This window comes from Salarias fasciatus, chromosome 23, assembly GCF_902148845.1.
Source record: "Salarias fasciatus chromosome 23, fSalaFa1.1, whole genome shotgun sequence".
Taxonomy (NCBI): domain Eukaryota; kingdom Metazoa; phylum Chordata; class Actinopteri; order Blenniiformes; family Blenniidae; genus Salarias; species Salarias fasciatus.
Genome location: NC_043766.1, coordinates 8,452,739 through 8,476,150, shown reverse-complemented (window position 1 = coordinate 8,476,150; position 23,412 = coordinate 8,452,739). Strand labels below are relative to the sequence as shown.

The following is a 23,412-nucleotide window of genomic DNA, read 5'->3' as shown; positions in this document are numbered from 1 at the left end:
TGGATGGTGGTGCTCACCAAAAACAAAACAAAACAAAAAAAACAAATGCTAGTGCAGCTGTAAGTATAAAAGCTCCATGTATGGAGTCAGTATCCCAACTTTGGTTCCATTCTCTTTCATAATCATATCTTTTAATAAAAGCCAAAAAAGGTTCAGTCTTGATCCTGAATCCAGATTATCTTCTGGTTCTTGCTAAAAATGCGAGCGCTTCAAACTTTAAATATCCTCTGTTTGTGTGACAAATTTTATCCCAGTCCGTCACCAAGATTTCAAGCTATTCTGTTCAGTGTCTCACAACTAAGAAACCAATGGTGCTGAGAAGATTTACTTCCTGGCAGAGGCAACCTTCTGTGCACTAGTGTTTGAGATTTTTGGATTTAAAACATTGAAATTTGAGCTCCATTATAACAAATGGGGTTAGCAAATGTCTGGTGACTTGTAAAAGACAGAGGATATCAATAACAGGACTTGATCATGCTGCTACATAGGTCTGATACTGCACAATTCATGTTTTCAGCTACCAAACCTCCACTGTGCATGAAAACATCTCTGTGTTGGAATTACAGATAGGGTTTCCATTGAAGCTAGAAGGAAGCATGCAATGTGTGTGCGATTTGTGTGCATCATGAGAGGGGAGGGTAAATCAAACTTGATGATCTAGTCCATTTTATAAAATGTTTACCACCCCCCCTCCAAAAAAAAAGATGAATATAAATGATTAGCTTTAAGTTTCATCAAAGAAACAAAAATTTGTAACACTTTTATAGATTTAATATATATTGGAAGGTTATGTGACAACAAGGTTATGTGCTCATGACTGATGAATGAAATTTATGGCACTTTTTTAAAGAGGACACTGGTAAACTGGTCAGGTTTGACAGGAACGCTACATGAAAATGAGAAATTTTACTTGTTTATAAACGTTTGAATAGGTTTGACAAAGGGACGGAAAATGTAGGACAAATAGAGGCGTGACTTCCAGTTGAAAAGTAAAATCCCTAATCTAACATGCTTACAACAGTAGTCGTTATTAAAGTCTTGCCTCGATTGTTTAAGGAGTATACCCAAAATATTGCTTTACAAAATCAGAATCCATAAATCCATCCACTTTCTACACTGATTTAGCCATCACACAGATCCATCCATACCTACAGAAAATTGAGACTTTTAAACACACAGCTTTTGAAGTTTTACAATTTGATTCAGAGCTGGACTTCAGTGTATTGCCACTGTTGTAATAACTATCGATTTAAAGTGTTTAATTAACAATGAAAAGAGTAGTACCTCTCAACCGTCTTTACAGAGGACTGATTTCACCTTATACAGTGAAAACACCTTCATGCAATCTGCTGATTGAGTAAAAGTGTGTTATGCAGAACTCCATTATTGAGAAAATGGCTATCAATTTTAGTTCTTAATTGGAATATGTGTGAATGTATCATAAAAAGCTATATGGACCAATGTCACCTGGAAATAAGTCAGATGTTGTAGCATTGTGATTGCTCTTATCCTGGGTAGAATGCACTCTTTATACATCCTGTTTCTTTGGATACATTATGCTGCACTAGTGCTTGATACCAGAACATTTTGTCTCAATTTCTATGCATCTACTAAAAGAAAGAATAATAAGACAAAAAAAAAAAAAAACAATCTGAAACCAAAGCAGGAATATGTGAAATTCCATTTCATGTAATTGGATTTCAAAGAAGACATCACTTTACAATCAAAGTCAAATGAGCAATCCATGCTTATTTTATTGAATGCAAAAATAAAACAAAGACAAACCAAAATTGGACTACATGTTCAGCAACATGCTGAATGACAGCACGTTGCCAAAACAAAGTTATCATAGTGACTTGATAGCTCACATAAACACACTATACAATATCATTACAGCTCCAAAACATCTTTTCACCTTGGCCATAATCAGCCAAAAAGCAGATGGGCACGAACTTCTGTAGACCAAAGTTTTCCAACAAACACTGGAGAGAAATACTTCTTCCTTCTGTCATCCTTGATTATATATAAAAAACAAAAAACTAAAACCTACTCACTAACTTTCATAAATATCCCCCCAGTTAAAAACAAAGCACCAGGTAAGCAGAATTAGTCGAAATTCGTACCTGCAAATGGTGTTGACTTGATATTTGGTGACAAAAACATGGAGTCTTTACCCGTACGCAGCAACAGGGATTTGCCTCATTCTGCCTTGCATTATTATTTAAATAATCTACTAAGAATGGAAAAAACAATCTAGTCAAAGTTCCATAATGATACTACTCTAATAATAATGACCTATTTAGGACTCGTTGCATTTATAGTCGACAGAGAAAATGTGCTGCGAAGATACACTCTTCACTCCTCTAATGTGAAAACCCACTTGTGTGATGACAGACTGACAAATGCACATCGAAAATGACAACCATTTCATACTGTGGTCTTTTTTTCAAAAAAGAAAAAAAGGGCAATACTGACCGAAAAGTACTAAGATGAGTACACTTCAGCTTGAACTTGGATCTTTAAAGTACTCAAGTAAATTTTTCACTCAATCATCATCAATGTTTAATATTCTTCATTCATATTCCCAACAGCGGTGGTTGGGAATGTGATTTTAAGATCAACATATAACAATAAGAAAAAAACAAAATAAAATACTGAGCTGTGTTTTTTGTTCACAAACCTGCTGTGAACCAGCAGCAAGGAGATCTGCATCACTGGATCGCCATTTCTTTTGGATGCAACACGACAAATATACTGATTGCCTCCGAGGCCAAACATTTAGTAAACTGCAACATTTCTTCATACACCAAAAAGTAACCACTGCAGCTTCAAAAGGTGACAGAGTGTCTGTGTATTCGCACATTGTCCATTACTGCAAAAACCACTCTGTGGGCGTCTTCACCCACAGGCTGATAACCAGCCATCCAGGGTCATATCCTGCTTTCTCTACACGGTTTGGGAAAAGCTGAAACCGATTGGCTTTGTCAAGCTGAACACACGAAATCTGTGTGGCTAATGCTAGCTGTATGAAAAGTACGTTTTTGGCCCTTTAGTGTTTTACTCACCGTGATACACAAACTGTTTACTCACAGAGATGAAGACAAAAGAACAAAAGAGTTCCTGAAAATACAGGAAGAGCATTTGCTTTGCAGTCATCTCATTACACTCTCACGCTGAACCAAATAAGGCCACACATCAACAGGATAATGCAAACACAAACCAACCTGTACATGAATTAAAACATTCAGTGCTTCAGTGTACCCAGTAAACTGTTCTGGCATTCATACTGTCTGTTTTTTTTGACGTTTGGCACATGGAGAACAAGTACAACACTCAGACGTAGCCTCGAAAAAAACTGACGCCAACATGCCCAATCCTTACAAACACGCACATGACTACATTTACATCATTCCTCGACCTTGTCATACATTCCAGTTGTTCACAATTGTTGAGTTCTGTCACATCCAGTCCAGATTATGCAGGATGAGCGAGGACGTGAGTGCAATGACAGGAGAAACAAACGTATAAAAGGACAAAAATGCATTCATCTAACTGGCGTTGCAGGTGTTTGAATCTTTATGGATATGTACAGTGAAGTGCAATTTTAAATAGGGTCTTTCCACTCCGGGGAGAAACTACAATGTTTACAGGAATCGAGTTCCATTAGGACTGGACAGGCACTACTTTTTTTGGAGTGGCTGGCTTCTTGGTTTGCCAGAGGTGGTTGTGGATGGTCACTGCGTCCACGCTGGCTGACATGGTCTTCGCTGGTATCTGGCTAAACTGCTTCTTGTCCGAGTTGTATTTATAAAGGCCCTCAATCATCTTGCGTGTGATGCTTTTGGGGCCGATGCCCGCCAGCTTGTTGATCTCCTCTGTCTCGGGGCAGTAGGTGTAGAGAGAACGAAACTGGCAGCCAGAATCTCGGAACAAAACCAAGAAGTTGTTCGCTTCGGATTTCTCCATCTCCTGGAAAGGTCAAGAAGGAAAAGCTCATCAGGCAAAGAGGTAACAACTTCCTGCTTCTATTGCAGATGCTTTGAAGACTTGACTTTTTCATGTATCCTAATAAAGATAAGCGGACCTCAACGTATTTATGGGACACTTTTAAAAAAAAGGGACTTCATTTTAAATAATTAAAAGTAAACAGTAAATTGAAGACTTCAGAGCTGACTGGGCAAAGACAGTACAGTGAGGCCTCCTTGCTTTTACCTCCAAGATCTTGTTCTTCTGCCCCTCGTTGACCTTTCCAGCGAGGCAGCAGTGGGCCAGAGCATTCTGGATGATGTGTTTGTTAGACTTGGCACTGGGCTCCTTGTACAACTTTGGTCCTGAATGAAAACACAAGGTAGGAAAGTCAGTGTCAGGCTGTCGCGATCGCAACCACTTATTTATGTCACGAGGAAAAAAAGTCTTCTCTCCCTATTTTTACCCTCTTCTTGATAAATAATGGATGAGGATTTCTGCTGGTTGGGTTTGTCTCTGCTATCACTTCATCTCACAAAGGAATGTGAACTCTGAATGCAGCACAGGATCAAGAATGTTGGATTGGAAAAGCAGAAGGCAGCACCATCAGAAAAAAGAAAGCTCCCTTCTTACATTCTGAACAACTGACTGAAAATGAAAAACAAAACAAGAAAACAGAAGTCAGACAGGAAAAACATTCACTTTTCCTTCTATTTCTTTGTTGTATCAATCCGTAAAAATCAGTTTCTTTTCACATATTTGTAAACGACATGCATTTGTGGAATGGGCAAAAACCAATGAGCCCACAATATCTTGTTTTTAGCAATAAGAGGGATAACTAGACTTTTTATTTGAAGGGTGTAACTCAAATATTCAGTCACAACTGCTACCTGTCCAACACATTTCACAACATAAAAGGATTTCAGACAAAATAAAACTGATTGAATTTTTTAAATCTGTTGTTCGCTTTCATTTGTTGATTTTAAATCATGTTACTGTCAAGTCACTGCTGAAAAAAACGTCTTTGATCACAATGGGATTTACCTAGTTAAATAAAGGAATCAAAAAAGAAGAAACTAGAAATTGGCACTCAGAGAGCGCAGACCTCCGCCACAGCTGAAATCAGTCACCAACAACAAGAACACCATATATAATAAAACAACATTGTGATCGGAGGTGTGATCGGAGCGTAGCGCTGCAGCGTGCGGTGCCTCTCTCTCTCGCCCTCTCTCCCTGTGTGTGTATGTGTGTGTGTGTGTGTGTGTGTGTGTGTGTGTGTGTGTGTGTTTATCTGAAAAGGAAAACCGAAAGGCAACATAATTTATGTTATTTTACTTCATTTTAATGTGAAAATGGACCGGATTCTCTCGTATTTTCCGTTCCTAACTTCCTGTGTGGTGCGATCTGCTCTGTCCAGCTTTACAACTGGCGGTGCACGGCGCGCACGGCTCGCAGAGCAAATAGAGAGGAGCGGAGCGCCCGCGGTCCACGGCGCACACGGCGCTGTCCCGCGCCTCCTGTATGAACCGTCAGATAGGTTAACAGGGGCGCCGACCTGAAACTCGGTGCGCAGCGCTTCTGCTTCCGCGTGCGGTGTGTCCTGTGTGAACCAGGCGTTTGTCGCCCCCGTCTGCGAGCCTGCCCAACCATGTCAAAGACTGCCCTATCTCTCAATGATAAAGAATCCTTCAAAAAATTCCTGGATCCAGACAGTGATCCGGATCATCACCAAAATTTAATGGATTCTAAGTTAGCCCAAGACCCATCTTTCCACAAAGTTTCATTGCAATCTGTCCATTACTTTTTCCGTAATGTTGCTAACAGACCGACCAACCAACCAACCAACCAACCAACCAACCAACCAACAAACCAACAGACGGACGTGATTACATAAACTCCTGGCAGAGGTAACAATCTACCAAACACATATTTCCTTACTATATTTGTATGTCTCTCGAGAAAGTGAGATGATCAAGTCTCACATATGTACAGTACGTAGTTCACAAACGACAATGCACTCATTGACCTACCAGTATATTCTGTGTTGGATGTAACGGAGGAGTGGTGGATCCATTTTCCCAGTCCTTCTCACCATTCCTGCTGCTAGAGCAACTCGGAGAGAGGAAGCCATCTGCAGAGTCAGGTCTACCATGTACACACACACACACACACACACACACACACACACACACACACACACACACACACACACACACACACACACACACACACACACACACACACACTGAGTGTTAGATCAGCCTTTTCTTTTTTTTAATGTGCAATTCTCGGTTTAAACTTAAAAATTTGGTTGAAGTTGAAGTGCTGTGACATCTTTACTGCAAGCATTAAGCAGCAAGACTTGCAAGCAAGGCAGCGAGTGCAGTTTAGTGCATTTACGGCCAACAAAAGTTCCAACCAAATAAAGTGCAACACATGGCTTTCATTTGCTCTGTATCATTTTAAAACGGGCAGAACAACAAATTCCGTGAGTTTTCAGTTTGTGATTATGGGAAATTAATACCATATATCCCACTATAGCTTAGAGATGCACTGTTCTACCCGTGTGACTGTGAGGATAGTGGGAAAGTCATACAGTAAGGGCAATTAAGGAAAAAACTTTACTTAAATATAAAATGTTCAGTTTGTGAGACAAAGTCTCCACATTAACAAGTCATTGTAACTTTTTCTTTCTCCTGGTACTGGAATTGCAGGTTTAATTTGAATCATATACAGCTTGATACTACTTAACTTGAAGACTAAGACTGATAGATGACTTGCAAGATGGAGTGGTGGGTCTGAATTTATTTTTGTGCTTCGTTGTGCGAAAAACAGTGAAAAGGAAGAATTTGTGAGGAAGGCACAGCAGAGAAGTAATTGCAAATAATAGCAAAAGTGACATTTTATGAAGTTTTGATGGCAGTACTGAAAAAAGAAAGCATTACACCAGTGCTGGGGAGTTTAGAATGAGGATTATAGATGAAGATTAAACAACAAAAAAACCAAAAGCATTGTTGTGTCTGAATCGAGTGCTCGCCCATCTCTGATAAAACCTGCTGTGAGGGAAGGGTTTCAGAGCAGGATTGGGCTCTAGGCAGTGTGAAGTGGCTCAAGACTTAACGCTAAGCAGAAACTAACCTCCTCCTTCTCAGTTTAGGAGACCTCAGAAAGTAGAAGAGGCTGCCAGAAGCTAAACTAGCACTCCTGACATGTGTGACAAGCAGGAGAGAAAGTAATAAAAAAAAAAAAAAGGAAGAAGTTACAGTAGTGAAGTGGACTGGATGCAAAACTAAATGCATTTTGCTACTTCTTCTTACCACCTGTTACAACAAAAACACCTGCTGTTACATCAGTGATCACTGCAGTTTTTCTGCTAGCTCTCTGTGAATTTACTCCATACACTTTATTACATACACATTTAAAGTTAAAGGGTTTAACAAACTTGGATACCATGATGGATACTATTCATTAGCAGTATGCCATGACAATAAATCAACATTGGACACTGCTTTATGCCTAAAAGAAAGAAAAAAAACTGTGAATCAACAGTACAAAAGCCTGAGTCACCAAACTAAAGGAGGCGTGAAAACATCTTACCTTGGTCCTCTCTTGTCAGAGTGAACACTGTCACTGTCTCCAAGGTTGAGGGAAGCCAGGGACAAGCTAGAAACTGAAAAGACACGTTGGCGTGAACCTGGATGTGAAGAAATGAAACGTAGCGAACCACAACACAGTTAGACAAGACGCCACCGATGAAGACTTCACCACACTGTGCGCTCTGTTTGTGTCAAGCCCGTCGAAGGGCAATGCAGTCTCTGTGCTATGATGATTCAGCTTTACCTCTGTTCGATGCATGTGAAACAGACATACACACAACGACTAATGCATGAATGAAAGTCTATTAATGTGGATTAGATAAGGGTGTATTACATTTGCATGGAACGCACACGTGCATACTTCTTCTGCATTGCCCTTTCAGGAATCAGAGGGTGGAGGTGGAAGTCATCCTCCCATACTTTTAATATCTGTGTGTAGTTATGTAAATCATTTATGCCAGGAGATTTTAAGGACGTAATATATATATTTCTTTATGTTTGAGTGGCACCTGGCAGAGTGGCAGCAACACAATGATAAAACAGATGGGGTGAGCTGGACTCTCTGGTTTGGGAAGGCGTGTTGCCGGTTGCCTTGGTTACCTGTGGCAGCCCTGACTGGGGTTTTTGGGGAGTCTATAGTGTCACGATGGATGGACTTGGGGCGACCCCGCCTCTGCTTGGCCCCAGTGGCTGGCCGAGCTTTGATAACAGAGTCCATGTCCTCCATCAGCTTCAGCTGCTTCCTCCTGAGGTACTCCTGCTTGATGAACTCCTGCCTCGCCTTGTCCTCCTCCTTCCTGATCCGCTCCTCTTCTGCTTTCAGTCTGAACAGAGGGACAGATATTGGATCGACAAGAAAAAAACAGTTATCAATTTATCCTATTTATTCAGTAATCAAATGAACTGCCAGATGACAGTCAACGATCACTAATCTTAACAACTCGACTAACTTATTTTACAAGGAGTTGCTAATTTACCAGTTTCAAGCAAAAAAAAAAAAAAAAACTTGTGAAAATTGGCTATAATTAAGAGATACATTTGACTGTCAAGTTTACATTTTCTTTCAGGTATAAAATATAAAATGAATGCATGCTAATTAAAAGAACTTAAAAGAAGAATCATCTGCATGAGGCCAACATTTAGCTCTAATTTGACATTAGGTGTGAATGTGAGTGTGTCCAATCGCCTGATTCTCTGTGTTTGTAATGTGTTGGACTGGCGAGTTCTTCAGGTGGGTAGCCTGTTTGCACTTTACAACCCTGAATTGGATAAAGTTGTATTGAAGATGGGTGGATGGATGGGAAACTATCTATAATAGTAACTATGCACACCGGGCTTCCTCTTTCTTCTGCTCCAGCTCAGCTTCCAGCTGCATCTTCCTCTGCTGACTCTCCTTCTCCCTCCTCAGCCTTTTCTCCAGCAGTGCAGCCCTCTTCTGAGCCATGTTCTCCTCGGCTTTTCCATCCTCCTATAGGAAACACAGACAGGAATGCAAGCTCAAAGATTAATACAATTTTTATATTTAATTCATTTCATGCATCTTTTTTGAACCTATGGTTTTTTGAGTTTGGATTTTTTTTTAATAAAAGGTAATGACATTAATAACAATATTTCACGGTTTTTCAGGTATAGCTCCTTCCTCTATGGTCAATGTGCAAACTTCATTATGACCTTAACCAATAAATTATTTCTCTTTTGACAGGAATACAACTTTACAATGATGTTTTCTTTGTTTATTTAATATACATAGCATATGGTTATGGCTACAGCCCTGTGTTAGAAGCATTAAATTCAAACAACAGGTGTAAGATCTTACACACTGTAAATATGCTGTGGATAGAAAATCATCCTTTTACTAAAGATGCCTGTAATAAAATTAGTCAACACATATCTTCAATCTAGGTACAAATTCATTCAACGTAGACTCGAACTCAGTGCACATCCCTTTTATCCACCCTCATAATATCTTATCTACTGTAACCCCTCTACCCTCCGATACTTCCACAGCTGTGTTTTAATTATTCAAAGCAGCCCCAGTTTTCTGACCTACATCAAAGCTCCGACAGTAGAGAGCTACAATCTAACAAACTATACATGGGCAGATAGTGCAGTCCTCCTCTCTCAATTTTCGTAAACAATAATTCATCTCATTGTCAATACAAGAGTTTGTCATGAAAACAAACATGACTATACTTAGAAAAATAAAGTTTCTTCTTATTATTATTTGGATTTGATTAAAGCTTGTGCAATCATGTTTTAAAAAAAGCATATTTTTTGTTCCATTTGGGTGATAGTACTTCTACAAAAACACATTTAGACATGGTAAGCCATCGTTAGATTAAAATGTTAGGACAGAGGGCATTATTTTTGCATTTTGTTTATTCGTCTATTTGAAATCCTACCTTGAAGAAGAAACCATGGCATGTCTTCTGTTCATCATCCTGAGCTTCCACGTTGCCCTGTTGTGCCTCCAGTCCATCGTCAAGGGGCAGATACTCCAGGGGCTTCACGACTGACAGGGGTACCTCTATCAAATTACTTTTGGTCTGACTGGAGGAGTCTGGATGAGGGGGAATTTCTGTGGGCGTCACGGTAAACGTCTCTACCACAGGGTGAGCCAGAAACTCGGGGAAAGATGACTGCATGGTGGGTTTGAGTTCTACAACAGATGTCTGATCTTCAGTATTCTCATAATCTGCCTCGATATCGGCAGTCGCAGAGTGGCTGGCCATGAGCTTCTGCTTCCAGCTTGCTGACATTTGTATCTACTGCACCTTTTGGGGCGAGTGGACGATGCATACACTTGCCAGATCTCTCTCTGGGGAAATCACCGATTCAGTTTTCTTGCTTTTGTCTCCATCTCGAGTTACAGTCTCTGGATTAGCAGTTGCTGGTTTCTCGCTCATGTAAGCGAAGGAACTTGCCAACGGCTGGCAAGGAGAAAATCTACGTAGTCTTGGGATGCTATCGACAGACTGCGGCGCAGTCAGAATTCGATTGTAGGGGGCCAACTTGAGCTCGTTTGGCCGAACAGTTCGAGGATTACGTGAGTGGAAGGAGGCCGACTTGCGTTTAATGCTGGTCGGAGAGCGGTGGGCAGAACGAGGAGAGTCTGCGGGAGAAGAGGGTCCTGAGGATCGAGTGACAGCTCGATTGTGTTTTTGTGGCGAGGGGTTTGTATGTGAAGGAGGGATTACCCATGATTGTTGATGCTGTTGTTCCCTCATGGCCATAATCACTTCCTGTTGCTGAGCTAATCGCTGCATCTCTGTCTGCAGGAATGCCAGAGAATGGTTGAGTTTCTCGATGGAGCGCGTATACTCAGTGAGATCTACTTCAGTCAGTTGAGCAGAACTCTGGGCTCCTTCCTCACCTGCACCGGGCGACTTTTGCCAACAGGAAGCTGTGCTGCTTTGTTCTGCCCCGTCAGGCGTGTCTGAATTGCACCTCCCAAATTTAAAGGAGGGACTTGTGCTTGCTGACTGTCCCTCTCCTTCAGTTTTCCCGACTTCCTCTCCACTAGCAGCTCCATCGCCTTTCCTTTTCACCACGTTGAGGAATGCAGAGTGTCCCATCTTTTGCCGATGTCTTGTGAAAGCAGCTTCCACTTTCTTCTTCTGTGCTTCAATGGCTTTCCGTTTCTCCTCCAGCCTCATCCTTAGCTGCACCATCTCTGTAGCCATGACTTGTGCTGGATCATTGGGTGGAAGTTGGACACTTGTAGAGGGCTTCTGAGGGGTGAGGGCTGGCGGAGTGTGATGGATGGGGCTGTGCTCGGGGGTCGGTGCCCAGGAGACAGATAATGGAAGGCCAAACTCAGAGCCCTCTGGTGTGGTCTTCAGGGAGCTGCTGCTGCCCCGACCTGAGTCAGGTGCTGACGGATTCAGCTTTTTCATCTTCTGTTCGGCAAAGCTGGTCATCTTCACCGCTGAGGGGGATTTGCTGAGACTGCTAGGACAGGGGCTTGGCGTATCCATGTCCAACTCCATATTCACTGAACAGTCTTTCAGAGAGGAATCTTCGTCTAGCATATCTTCTGTTCGGATATGGATGCCGGTGTCAACCTCTGTAGTGTCTGTGATGCTCAGAGGACCTTTAGAGTCTCCCTCAGACGTTGCATCTAAGCCAGCAGCAGCAGCAGCCCTGTGGCTCTGACTGTGCAAGAAGAAACCATTGTTGATGCCTTCTGCTGGAGGCCTACTTGGGCTATGGACGATCTGGAGGGCCTCGTCCATGGAGGGGCCTGGTGCCATGACACCTCCATGCCCATTGGCGAATGCTTGCATGTCAGCGTCCATGACAGCAAGGCTATCGGGGCAGCCCTCTTCTTCGATGGCAACGCTCTGACCATTTACTGGCTGGAAGGACAGGTTCCGCTTCATTCCTCGGGGCATGTGGTGCACCTTGAAACCAGAACCATCGTCGGTGCTGATAGACCTGACCATACCACGCATGGAGGACGGAAGGGCAGAAGCACTGTCCTCCTTACTAAAGGGGATGTCAAAAGATACTCCGTAGGGCCCAGACCTTAACAAAAGACAACGAAATAAAACAGTTATTTTCTATACTTGATGAGAGAATACATCAGAAAATACATGTTAAAACACTTAAAATTAAAAAACTGTTCTTTTCTTCTGTTGATCTCAAAGTTATAAACAATCTTATATAAGGGATTTTTCACATTTCTCAGTCTGAATAGATTTAACGTGATCAATCATATCACCTTCCTCAAACACACACACACTCCAACAAGGCAAACGAAACCGTGACATGCGAACAGGGAGAGATGGGAACAGACGTGCCAATCTTGGGATTGGAAGATACCAACAGAGACACAGTTGGGCCATCACTAAAATTAGACCAACCTTTTTTCTTTGGGCCAGGTGCCAAGGTTGCCATCAACAAAGGACATTGATGTTGACCTCTTGATTTCTCCTGAACAACACAAGATATGAAAATAACAACAATAAATGATTACAAGCAAAAACACATAATTCATTTTTGTGCACAATTAAAGTGTCAATATATGATGATATACTGTTTATAAACTACCTGAGTTCCGAGGTTGTGGACGAAGAGGCAAACTAGGAACAAAAAGAAAGAAAAAACAATCATCATGCAGTCAATTCATTTATTTGTTTTAGGATCTCAGCTTTCTTTGCAGAAATTGACTTGCTTTAGCTGATCGTGACCATCAGAGGGTCAGATAGGGTTGGGTTTTTTTTTTTAAGTAAATCCTGAATACTACATTTTAAACTAACATACCTCGGTCTTTCAGGGCTTGGGGGTCTTTCCATGAAACTTCTCTTTGTTGCTTTAGAGATGGGGATTACTGGTATATTCTTTAACAAGGATGAGGGCTCTGAGGTGCACGGCACAGAAAAGACAACAGATGGTGAGTTTATAATGAACAGACACAGTGTTCGCTGTCTTTTCAAAGGTTTCCAGAGAAAACACACAACGCCTCACTATAGAATCATTATTTCTTGTATCTACAACATGATACTAACATAAAATTTACATCAATAAATTGTTTTACAAAGTAAGAAATTGGAGAATACCTGCTCTCAATTTCCAGCACTCTGGGTTTTACAAAGATGGCTTGACCACTTCAAACCACCAAAACAGCTCTGCATGAACACCAGGATAATTATTCTGGAAAAAGAAAAACGAAAAATCAAATGAGGAAGATTGAAATCCAAAACCAATACCGGGGTATATTCAACTTTCCACTTCAACAAAAAGCAAATTAATCTCTAAGAACAAATTCTGAATGTTTTGAAGAACCAGCAGCACCTCAGGCATTGGTACATTCCGCCAGCAGGTGTCACTCTTGAGCACAACTGAGAACCAGAGCTGGTTTGTAATGCTTGCGCGCGCGCACACACACACACACACACACACACACACACACAAGCAGGACGACTGAGAATGAATGCAGCGATGCAGGAACGACCTTGAGGAAACACGCCCTCTCCCCACCCTCAGTCCATGGTCTCCAGACAAAGACAATGGTGCACAGCTCAGCTCTAAAGGTACCTGAATCACCTCATCAGCAACATTTTGCTGTAGCAAGCACACCAGGACACACATACAACGTACATACACTGCTTAAATTGCTCAACCGCAGTCCACAGGCACACTGGGAGGGCCAGAGGCAATTAACACTGGACAACTTGGGGTGATACTGCAGCATTTCACTTTTCTTTCTTTTTTAAATAACCTCTGCAGCACACATGCCGCTATGCAGAGCTACATGAATCTTAAAAGGTAAGTGTGCAAAACTATAAGGCACAAAGTTTCAAAAATACTTTAAGTAACTTCACATTATAATTTATTTTTTTCAAAACAGAAAATTATAACTGAATTGGTGAACTGCATTTTCTTTCTGAGGCACACTTCTACTTTTAGTGACCCCTCTCTTAAATGCCGGTAAATGCAAAATACTATCAATACGAAACAGTGATGTTACCTTCAGGTGTGCTCAGCGTTCCTCAGTAAGTCAGGAAGACCAGAAAAATAAAGAGTAAAAATTCAAAATGAAAGAAGACAAAGAGCAGATCAACTAGGAGAAGAAAATCTCCCGTCATTTGTCCTTCGCAGACTCGTGGCAGTAACCCAGCCTTACTTCTTGTCTGTTCCCATCTGTTCCTCTGAGTACTACTACGGACACACCAGGTGTGAGAGTTATCGCTTAATACCAGCCCTCGGCATCCACGCTGACACACAAACACACTGATCTCCAAACAACCAACCACTGCACTACTGCCCCACCTATCTCTCCATTGACTGGCATCACCACCCCACGGGCTGCAGGAGCACCAGATCTGGTGGCTTGGAGATTTGAGCATGTGAGTGATTCTCAGGGGGAAAAGGAAAAAAAAAAAAAACAGTAACCTGATTGGTGATTAGAAGGAAGCTCAGAGTTGAGGGTGGCTGGGTGGCTAAAGCTAATCCACTCTGCGGGGATAGACACAAAACCCCCCACGACGCCCTGTGCATGTTCCAAAGACACACCATTACACAGGACAGAGATGAAAAAGAAGTGCAAAGTAAAGACCGACTTGACTGGATTTCTAAAAAAAATGTAAAGAGGCCACGCTACACGTTATCTCATCACACTCAGCGTGAGACAAGGCCCAAACAGCACACTGAGCAGTCGGAGAGCATTAATCTCAACAATCACCAGGCCGCAGAGCTGACTGAACCCGTGATTATCAGACTGTAGTACGTGTACCACCATCAGCATCTGGGGGGGATCGGAAATGTATAGATTTTTAATAACACTTTCATCAAAATAGTTCAAAACTTAGATGAAAAAATATAAAGCATATGAAATGTATTTTCAAATAAATATAGAAGTAATCAGTCCATAGCTAGTAGTGTAAGCGGCCATATGTTCAGCTCAGCCATAGTGATGGAGAGTGTGATATTTTCTCCAGAGGCACACACTGTGAAAAGTTTAAGAACCACTAGATTAAAAGATCAGGGTCCAGCAGCCAGACAGACAGAGTCGCTTCTATCTGGAAAATCTGCTTCTTGATTCACTGCCAAGTGTATCAGGCCGCTCACAGTTGTCTGCTAAAAACTCAGAGCACATGTTGTGTTTCTGAAGGAAGAAGTCAAGAAGTGGAAAAGAGACCATTTCCAGAGCAGTCTGGATCAGCGGTTCTCAACTATTCTTTGGTAGCAAACAAGCATTGCGCCATCAGTTTCAAAAACAACCACTAACGTTTGAAGTCCAAACTCTTAAGTTGGACTCATATTGAGTTCTTTTCATCAGTGCTATTTGCAATAATTTTGCTTGTTGCCATCCTTTATCTGTTTAGTTAAACAGTCCATTAAACTAAAGGCCACACTTTTTCACTGAGTGTGTTTGGAGAAATTCCTAAGAAGCAAACGGATTAAAAAAAAAGTACCTGACTCGAGGATGAAATGTGAACAGCTACCTGGAGTCAGTGTAACACAGGTGTGTCAGTGAAATGTGATAAGAACTCACATTTTTACAACAAATCGAGAACCCAATTCATTTTTTTTTCCAGATCATTTTCAATGCAGTTTTCCACATAGAGACACTAACATCAGCCACTCAGAGACAAATGACTAACTGCAATCAAGTCGAAAACACTTCTTATAAATTACTTAAAGCATGTTGATTTCCTTCCTTAGAGCAACATTAAGATGCCTCATGATTAAAAAAGGGAAAAACAAACACTAGAAAAAGCCCAGGGGTGATGAATTTCATTTCTCTTCCACAGGATCCAGAGACAGTAATTTAGATGTGCGGTGAATCAATTAAATGTAGGGTCAGTTAATGGGAGTGGGTTGATGTGATTTACTATCCTGGCGGCCATTAGGAGGGAATGGCTTTAAGCAATGTTTGAGATTTATTACCGGGGGTTGGGTAGGAAAGACTCCAGCTTTATGCTTGGTTAGAGGACAAGGGATGGAATTCAAAGAAATGCTGGCTTTAGTAAACAATCATAATCGTGTTTAGTCCCAGTAGTAAATGTCCTTCAATATTTTATGTTTAATTGCATGTGAAGCTCTACATTTTATGTGTTTCGATTTTCTCATTATTACTTGTGGAGGGGGTCGTGCTTAACTCTGAACAGTTGAAAATTTTTCATTTACAGTTTTCAGAACTACTGTGATAACACTTTTCAAGGAAACAACAGTTAGCTCTGGTAAAATATATTGTTCGACTACCAGTAAAGCATTGGCCAGCTATCAATTGGAAATATTGTTTAATTCTAGGCTTCTAAAAATTATGACTTTTGACAATTGATCGAAAAAAGGATTTTTAAAAATTATTATCAGAAATGATCAACATTGAAATCATTAATGACCTTGTAAGTTATAAGCTATAGCCCTCCTTCACACGCAGGATTATTGGCAGACTTAATGATTCATTAAAAATAAAAAATATATACCTTCTTCCAGATTTTGACATCAAGATTCAGATGGAAAACATTTATTCTGATCGAAGCAAATCATCTGTTCATTGTTGAGGGCAGAATTCACATCGGGAAACAATGTAGCTGTAACTATGTGATTTTTTTTTATGCACAAGTTTTATCATATCAATGTCATGACATTCCTAAAATAGGCTGGTCCTCTTTTTTTTCCCCGTCCATGCCGCCCTCTTTCTAATTGTTTCATGCTCTCTATCACTTCCCCTCTTCTCTTCTCTCCTGTTTCCATTTTCTTCCACATCAACACCTCCCTCACGTGCACACCCCCCCGCTGACGCCTCGGCTCAATCTCTCTAATAAGGTCTCTAATAGTGTGACGGGCCACGACTTGCAGCCTCTTGAAGTGTGACTGCCTCGAATCTGGGTCAAGGTTATTGAATATATCTGGTTCTGAATGCAGTTTGGGCCACAGTGCTTCTCCCGGGCACAAAGTCTAACCGACTGGGGTGTTTTGTTATCCCTCCTGAAATTAGTGTCAGCAAAAACATTGTTACTGGCTGGTTCACCAGTTATTATTTTTTGCAGTGAATGTATATGCTGCTGTCATGCTGCTAGGATGGGGACAAGGACAGCACTGTCAGCAATGTGGAGCAAAGAAAGGCATGAGCACTCTGTCAAATACAGTGTCAGAGTATTTCATTATAACGTTTGCTGTAATGTCAAGATATAGTAGTTGATACCATTACTGTGAGGTGGGAGAGTGGGACCATTTGCGGCTTTCCAACACATCAGAAGTAAAATGTGAGTTTTGATTTATTGCAGACAAGTGAATCTACTTTCACTGTTTACTTGTACATTTTATGCGTGTTGAGAAATTAGAAAAACGGAAAAAAGTAAGGTTAACCAGTTAATTTTTATTTTGTTTTCATAAATGCAACATAATTAGCTTTTCTACTTAAAAAAAATCTCTAGAAAGATTCATGTTAAAGATTTATATGCATTTTCTGGCTCCAGACATATTTTATTTGATGCAAATGGCTCTTGTAGATAAATATTGAGGGTAAAACCATTGTCATTCTGCTGGTCGAGACTGAGCTAGTGTGCAAAAACAAATCTTTATTTTTTCTTCTTTTTAATATCCAAAAGATAAACATGCAGCATCTAATGTCATTTTAAATCATAAAAGATTATTTCTATTACTATATCAAAGAGGACATCTTAATGTCCTATTTTCTTGTTTATAAAAACTAAATTGTTACTCCAAGTCACATCATTCAGTTTGCGAAACGGACTCCTGGCGTCACGTTTGAGAGCAAAAGACACACACGTTTCGTCAGTCCAAAAAATCTGCTGGGTCTGCCCTTTTTGCGACCTCCACTCTGTCTGCTGAGCACAACTGTCCCGTACCAGAGGACATGCTGAGGTGACAGTCAGGAAAAGTCAGGCTCATCCAAACATATCTTTTTGTTTTTTGTTTTGTCTTCTAGGTGGTTAGGCAGCTCCTATAGATGCACTGAGAACAAACACAAACAGGCCATAGTGGGAAGGTTACATCAGGCCAACAGACAAGTGCGAACACCCTGCAATTATGGCTGCTACTGGGACTTTTATGTGAAAAAAATAGTGAATGTGTTTATTTTGGAGTTTTGGGGAGATTGCAAATAGAAGCTATTGTGCTAATTTATTGAGAGTCCCAACAAGATAAAAACAAAACAAACATATTCACATAGCGAATGACGAAGAGAGAAGTGTTTCCAATCCAAAGGAAATCCTTTATAGAGTTAAAATATCAGTATTAGAATGGAGTCTCTTTTCTATTGGCATCTACAGCTCTGGGATATGATCTAAAATACATTGTAAAAGAAATTCAGTAACACGACAGCTGTATTTGAAAAGCAAGAAATATATGAACAGTCGTGAAACCTCACCCTACACAAAAATAATTGTGATTTCTGTAACTTAAAACAAAATAAAACCAAGCCTTTTCTGATCATGATAAACTCCTACTATGGCAAATATAAAGAAAAACAGCTGAGTGGAATAAAAGCATAGACTCATAACTACACAAAAGCACAGCACTTTTATTCTAAGAACATCATAAAAATGATCCCACAATTAAACTAAATAGATGTGAATAAGTACATACAAATAGAGAGACATATTATGCTTAGATGGATGTGAAGTGAGCTGTAAGTAAGAAAGAGAAAAGCGAGTGTGTCAGACAGAGAGATGCCAAAAAACAACGAGATTTGAAAAGACAGAAAACAGGGAGGCAACACACAACAGAAAAACCAAACAAAAACAATCTCGACCAGCCCAGACTGAATGCAAGACAACAGAGAGAAGAAATATCCACATTTTTTGAATAAAGACCAAAGAAAGTAAAAAAAAAAATTACAAGGAAAGAAGAACTGTTTTTGAGAACTAGTAAAGAAAGGAAAGAGAAGAGTGATGACATTAAATAACTTAAAAATAAACAGAAGAAACTTAAGCCGGGGACGGTCAGCTGAACAGAGCTCTGCAGGCTCGTGGTTGTGAAGACAGAAAGTTAAAGTTAAAAGTTATTTTTTCCTCAGTATGACTCACCGCAGTGGCCAACGCCGCTGCTCGTTTCTCCTGCTCCAATTTCCCTTTTTTGAATGAAAACCACACCATATGGGCTTCTAATCTGTTTTGTCCAAAGACTTGGAACTGAATTTACAGTCCTTGGGGAAATACCTCTCAACTGAGTTTTGTGATTGTGAACCAACTTTCATAAATGCAATCACTGCATTGGATTCAAAGAGTACCCTTGTAATGATTTAGGCATTTTCGATGTGCTAGATCTTTCCAGTTCTGAACACTGAAAGGCTTGCCAGCCAGGAAACCAACCAACCAATCAACCAACCAAAAAACCAGCCAACCAACCATCCAATCAAGCAACCAACCATCTAACCATCCAAGCAACCAACCACATTTTTTTTTTTTTTTTACAAAAAACACAAAACCGTAAGGTTTGAAAGTAATACTGTCTGTCTGATGATAAGCATGGCTGTCATTCATTTCATGTAAAATGCGTTCAGTGTGGAGCAGTACCTTGATGGTGGAGGAGGCGTAGAGCATATCCTCCAGGCTGAAGTGGCAGCAGCTGTTCAGGTTGTCCTTGCAGAAGTCTTGGATGAGCTGCAGGTTGTACAGTCGATCGGCCAGAGTCATGTTCTCTTTTAGGCAGACGTCTGACGGGGCAGAGCAAGCCATCATGTGTCAGTCAGCGTGACGCCACTCAGAATGTGATGACTAAGGCTGGTTTTGCTTTAGCAGCCACCTCAGTGGATTTTACTGAGCTGAAGGGAATGATATAAGATCCAAGATGGATGAAGGGTGTTCCAAACAATTCTGTTTATCTTAAAAAAGAAAAAAAAAAAAAAGGTGCTCAAAGGTCTTAGGTCTCAAGTTTTGTCAATTGTGACTGATAGTGACAGCAGCGTGACTTTATAAGGAACAGGGCTGACCTAGGAGCTAGCTTATCATCAGAGTGATCAATGTTGATTGATTAATCCTTTATCTCTGTGCTTTCCCAGCTGATGTACTTAACTTTGCATGTGAACACTGGAACAGTGTGCGATTGTGTTTATGTTTATATGTGAGCCCCGTCAACATCTTTAATCAGCAGTGTGATGTAATTATGCTACACCTATTCTTTTCGTTCTTGTATGTTGTTGAGTTGTCATCTATTCTTTACATTGTAGACAAATAGTTTCACAATGACCCTGGTATACATATAGATTATAATTTTTATCCATTTCGACTTGTTCAAAGTTCAACGTGTGAGCTTTCACAATCTTTAGACTCTCTCTTTATAAATTCACACTCACAACTCAAACTTATCAAAGACACCGTTGAAGCATGCCTTTACATTTTAGGAGGATGTTGTTGTTCTGTCATAAGAATATTGACATGAACAGAGGAAGAACAATGCAGAGAAAGGCCCAGAATGAAAAACTGGTCTCCTCAGTGGTGAAAATTGGTGTACAGAAGATAAACAGATGATGATGCTTGTGATTTTAAAATGCTCATCAAACAGTGGCCATGAATAAAGCTGATCAGTATTAGTGCTGCCATTTCTCTGCTTTTCAGATTCAAAACATTGCGTATGAAGTGGCCATTAAGTACATTGCTTCTTACCATCCAGTGGAAGCAGGTGAGGGCAGTAGAAATGCATGAGTGCACCCAGCGCTGAGCCGTCTGTGCTGTCTTTCAGGAGATTGTCCACTTGGGGGATCCAAGGAGCCGGCTGGGTTGTAGTCTGTTCCTTTCTGTAGCGAGCCTGCATAAGAAAAGTGCTATCAACACCACTGAATTGTGCAGTATTATATTGCCTGCATTGTTTCTTTTTTTCCTTCATAGCAATGACTGGTATAAAGAGACACTCAGCAATCTAGCAACAGATGCATCTGTATTGTGTTTTTGAAGAAGAAACTAAGAGATTAAAAGGATTGATCAGATCCTGGATCAAGTGTGTCAACTGCAAAAAACAACACTTAATAGTAAAAGTACTGAAATGGATAACAGTCGTTATGAGCTTTCAAAGTTTAATAATAATATAATTGTCATTGATCTGCTTACAATTATTTAGTTCATGTAATATTATATATTGAATCTTTAAACTCAGTATTGTAAATTACAATACTATAGGCACAGGGATGTGACGATGAAAGAACGGCTTCTTGTGCTCAGTGAGCTATTTTCTGCCAAATACTCCCAGACATCCAAATTCCTGAAATTGATTTCCAATAAAAGCTGCTTTCCTAATCCTCCTTGACCTCTGTTATGATTCCCAGGAGATAAGAAGCTCTATTGATGAGCCTCTTATCATTATCGAGAACAAGAGTGGCAAAGAATCAAACACCTGAAGCATAAGTGGATGGATTTGAGTAAATACAGTGTCCTACCATGAAGAACAATCAACATGACCCAGCACAATATGTGACTTTTGTGAATCAAAATAAGAGAAAGAACGGATGAGATGATTAAATCATGGAAGTCAAGACAGAAAGCGATGGTTAGGGGGGACAAGTACGATCACTATGGACATATGTACGGCATGTCATTGACTTACAGGCACAAGCTTCATGTACCACTTGGTTGGAGACTGCAGCAGCACAGAAAAGGGAAAGACACAACACACATACACAGAAAAATACCTGTTAGTGAGATTAGTAGCAGCATGATTAGCATTACAAAGAAAGACATGACAGGTGTAGGACCAAACAGAGAGAAAATCTTCCCTTTTTTGTTGCTGTACATCCCACTCAACTGAAATAATCCTGGAATCATGTTTAGTGAGGTGTTTAGTTTTGAGTGCACAGGTTCAACTTCCAAAATAGGAGCTGAATTATAGTGCAACTAAATGTGTCATGCTTAGCAGTTCGTAATCACAATTTCTTCAAAATAACAGGAGATGTGGAAATATGATGTTTAAGCTTCCCTTTCAAGTCACAGTGAAACAAACTACTTGTTTATATATGTGACAATTTGAGAAAGTATTTGTGACAGTAAAAGGCTGTGATGCATTGAAAAAAAAAGTCCACAGCTTCATTAGTTTAAAAGTATTTTTAGAAGTTACTGAGATACTGCTTAATGCAGCAGATCCTTTACATAAGGAGGGAAATCGGACATTTGTGTTGATGCTGTGTGCCTACAGATTTAATGCACTGCACACACATGCAAGTTAATGCAAGTGTGTTCATTATATATTCAGTAGCTTTGGACTGAGGACATCTCAAGTGCTGCACTATGGCATATTTTCAGCTTTTTTTCAGTAGAGTTTGAGAGATAAAACTGAAGGATTTTCATAGGCAATTTTATTTTAGTTGACAACCTTTGAAATAAGTGAAGCCTGCCTGGGTGATAGCACAGTATGGCAAACTGAAGGCAAAGATTTTAAAGGAGTTCAAGACAAATTCCTTCATAAAAACACGATGTGACGCTGATGTAAGATGTAAACTGGCTTGAAATTTTGCCCATTCGTTCGGATAACATTAGATTTAAATCTGATACACACACATTTTATTATTGCAAATATTATTTTTGCTGAAGCAGTCCATAACCCCCACTGCAACAATAAGTGCTTGATGGCACTGCAAACTTGAAAAATTTATTGACCTCAAAAAGGCAAGTAAACTCCAGATAAATTTCCTTTTAATTTGTTTTTAAGTAAAAAATGTTTTTCAGTCAAATAAAACACACGCAGATGTGCACATCATGAATGCCTTCTGAACATATTCACACACAAGACAGCATTGTGGGTTAATTGACAGATTTAAGGTTTAATTTATTTGAATTTGTTGGAGCATTTGGTCTCACAAATCCTCCTTCAGGCAAACAGTTTTTGTGTTAAACCATAAAGTGGAATTTAAGGCTGTTCATGAAGCAGCCTGACATGACTTTTCCAAAAATGATCCGAACCTTTAACTGCTCATTGTCATGTGAGTTAATTTGAAAAAAAAATGTAGATAAACAACATTCCCACTGCACAAATGCATCCGTCAGCTACTCGCTGACAATGTAAGCTGATCCCAAAAGAGGCAAGGCTTGCCTCAGTTAGCAGCTAATTCCCGAACTACCAAGACGCATCAAAGACCCAAAATGTAAGTGCCACTCAAAGTGGCTGGCAAGTCCTCAACTTCAAAGGGAAGAAGTGACTTGCGAGAAACTGCAGCCGCTTTGTACTGAAACCGTCAAAACAAAACTTGGAGGCACCAAGACGATAAAAAGATCAATTGTAGCTTTCTTGGGTTCCCCTGATTTGATTAACGTCACACCTCTTTGAAAACGCTTTGAGGTGCCTGATGTCGTCAGAGGAGCACACCTGATGTAATCTAATCTGCAGCATATTTGTCAGGCTGTCTGTGGCCGGATGGGCTTTGAAAGAGAGGGAAACAGTTTAGAAACTG

The 23,412-nt window shown here is 40.3% G+C and overlaps 1 pseudogene; it reads right to left on the bottom strand.

Annotated features, from left to right (window-relative positions):
* Positions 1-2,630: 2,630 nt before the first annotated feature.
* Positions 2,631-23,412, bottom strand: part of LOC115381430 (calmodulin-regulated spectrin-associated protein 2-like) — a 48,136-nt pseudogene continuing 27,354 nt past the window's right edge.